The sequence below is a fragment of the Corvus brachyrhynchos genome, unplaced genomic scaffold (assembly GCF_000691975.1).
Source record: "Corvus brachyrhynchos isolate BGI_N302 unplaced genomic scaffold, ASM69197v1 scaffold19, whole genome shotgun sequence".
In the NCBI taxonomy this organism is placed as follows: Eukaryota; Metazoa; Chordata; class Aves; order Passeriformes; family Corvidae; genus Corvus; species Corvus brachyrhynchos.
In genome coordinates, this window is record NW_008246061.1 from 1,554,385 (window position 1) to 1,557,184 (window position 2,800).

Below are 2,800 nucleotides of genomic sequence, written 5' to 3' on the forward strand. Positions count from 1 at the left end.
GGCAGAGGGATGGGGGGTAGGGCGGGCATGGAGGGGACAGTGTGGGGATGGAGGGACAGCACAGGGATGCAGATGACGGTGTGGGGATGGAAGGACTTGGGGGAGTGGGGGGAACAGTGCTTGCGTTGGGACATTCTGGTATCCAGGGATGGGGTGGGAGTTCAACGGGACAGCGTGGGAATGGATGGATGGATGGATGGATGGACGGACGGATGGACGGATGGATGGACGGCCAGTGTGGGGATGGAGGGGACCGCACCACAGGGATGCAGATGACGGTGTGGGGATGGAAGGACTTGGGGGAGTGGGGGGAACAGTGCTTGCGTTGGGACATTCTGGTATCCAGGGATGGGGTGGGAGTTCAACGGGACAGCGTGGGAATGGATGGATGGATGGATGGATGGACGGACGGATGGACGGATGGATGGACGGCCAGTGTGGGGATGGAGGGGACCGCACGGGGCTGCAGGACCGCTGTGGGGATGTAATGACAGTGTGGGACAGGGAGTGGAGGGAACAGTGGTGGGACGATGTGGTGGGACATTCTGGAAGCCAGGCTGGGAGTACGATGGGACAGCATAGGAATGGGGGGAGAGCATGGGGATGGAGGGGACAATATGGGATAGAGGGGACAGTGGGGGAAGGTGGGACAGAGGGGACAGTGTGGGGATGGAGGGACAGTTTGAGGATAGAGAGGACAGCGTGGAATAGAGGGGACAGCATGTGGATAGAGGGACACTTTGGGGACAGAGGGGAAGTGTGAGGAAGGTGGGCCAGTGTGGGATAGAGGGGATAGCATGGGGATGGAGGGGACAGTGTGGGGATAGAGGGACAGTGTGGGGACAGAGGGGACTGAGGGACAGAGGGGACAGTGTGGGGACAGAGGGACAGTTCGAGGCTGCAGATGACTGTGGGCTGGAGGAGGGGACAGCGAGGAGATGCAGGGGGGCAGTGAGGGGATTACACAGAGCCGGAGCCGATTTCATCACCCTCAGCATTACGGATTCGGATCACATTTCGGGTGGCCGAGGCAGGAGCGCACAGCCCCCGGCACTGACCCGGGGCACACGGGCCCTCCCCAGCTGCCAGGGCACAGGAGCAGGGCTGGCACCCCCGGGCAGGGCTCCCCACCACACGCCAGCCCTGGGTGGACACGGGGGGCTCCCCGTGGGGCAGGAATCACCCCAAACTGCCCTGTTTCCCCCCCTGCATTGCAGAGAAGCTGCTGGGAACCTCCTGGCAAATCATCCCGGTATTTCAAAGGGGTCCAGGGAGACCCTCCTCTTTCTTCCCAGCCCATCCACCCTCCCTGGAGCAGCCCCACATCCCACTGCAGGGCCAGCTCCTGCTCTGCAATCCCTCCCTTGGCAGGGCTCACCAGCATGTGCACCCCAGGGAGACCCCTCATCTAAGTCCCTCCAAGTGATTGCTTTACAGGGAAAACAAATCATAGTCACAGACTGGTCTGGCCTGGAAGGGACCTTAAACATCATCCCATCCCACCCCCTGCCATGGGCAGGGCCGCCTTCCACTGTCCCAGGCTGCTCCAAGCCCTGGCAAGCCTGGCTTTGGACACTGCCAGGGATCCAGGGGCAGCCACAGCTGCTCTGGGAATTCCACCCCAGCCCCTCCCCACCCTCCCAGGGAACAATTCCTCCCCAATATCCCATCCAGCCCTGCCCTCTGGCACTGGGAAGCCATTCCCTGTATCCTGCCCCTGCAGTTCCTTGTCCCCAGTCCCTCTCCAGCTCTCCTGGAGCCCCTTTAGGCCCTGCAAGGGGCTCTGAGCTCTCCCTGGAGCCTTCTCCTCTCCAGGTGAGCACCCCCAGCTCTCCCAGCCTGGCTCCAGAGCAGAGGGGCTCCAGCCCTCGGAGCATCTCCTCCTCTGGTCTCACTCCAGCAGCTCCACGTAATTCTGATGCTGGGGACCTCAGGGCTGCGGCAGCTCTGCAGGTGGGGTCTCACCTGAGCGGGGCAGAGGGGCAGAATCCCCCCCTCCCCTGCTGCCCACACTGGGAGATCAGCCCACGACAGGGGGGTTTGGGGTCCCAGCACACACGGCCAAGATATGGCCAGCCCTCACCCACCTGTCTTTTGCAGGGTTTCTACATACAGGACCTCCTCCCCTAAACGAGGTAGTTTGGGTTCTCCCTGGACACCCGTTCATGTTCATTAAGTTGGGTTTTATAAACAGCACAGGCAGCAACAAGCTGCAGAGGAGAGAAACCAGCAAGTGGCCAGTGAGGAAGGTAGAGGTGGACACCAGGGCAGGGGTACAACTGCACAAGCTGCTGCTGAGAGCAAGGGCTGTGTTTTACAAGCTGTTTTAGAAGGACCGGCTGTTTGGCTTACACCAACATATCACTTACCTATTTTATTTCCTCGAGGGCTCCACAGGAATCATGCTGAAGACTTGAATACTCATGGCCTCCCTGCTCCCCTGGGCAGTGGGACTGGCTGAAGCTGAAGAATCTCCACAGCCGCGGTTCAGCATCATTTGAAACGCAGCCTTTGAGCACCAAGGTGTGTTGATACTGGAGAGGAGTTGAGCCAACTTCATGTCCTCCCCAAAACGCCACCAAAGTGGCAGCTCTCGGCCTGTGGTGGCTGCAGGACGTGGGTGTGATTCAAGCAGCAAAACACCTTCCCAGCGGGTGTGGTGGGCACGGCAGCGGTGGGGCCACCCCTGCCCACCAGCTCGGCTTCAGATTTGGCCAAGAGAAAGGAAAAAAAGGTCTAAGCGGGGTACATCGGCCACCCAGAGCGGCCACTTCCATGGGCAACAACCCTCCCGCGGGAG

The 2,800-nt window shown here is 60.7% G+C and overlaps 1 long non-coding RNA gene across 1 annotated transcript in view; it reads right to left on the bottom strand.

The window, feature by feature from the left end:
• The window catches only part of LOC108449683, a 15,735-nt gene extending 12,941 nt beyond the window's left edge, over positions 1–2,794 (bottom strand). The window contains exon 1 of the long non-coding RNA XR_001865941.1: positions 2,370–2,794. This is a non-coding gene — a long non-coding RNA (uncharacterized LOC108449683). The remainder of the gene's footprint in view (positions 1–2,369) is intronic.
• Between the last annotated feature and the right edge of the window lie 6 nt (positions 2,795–2,800).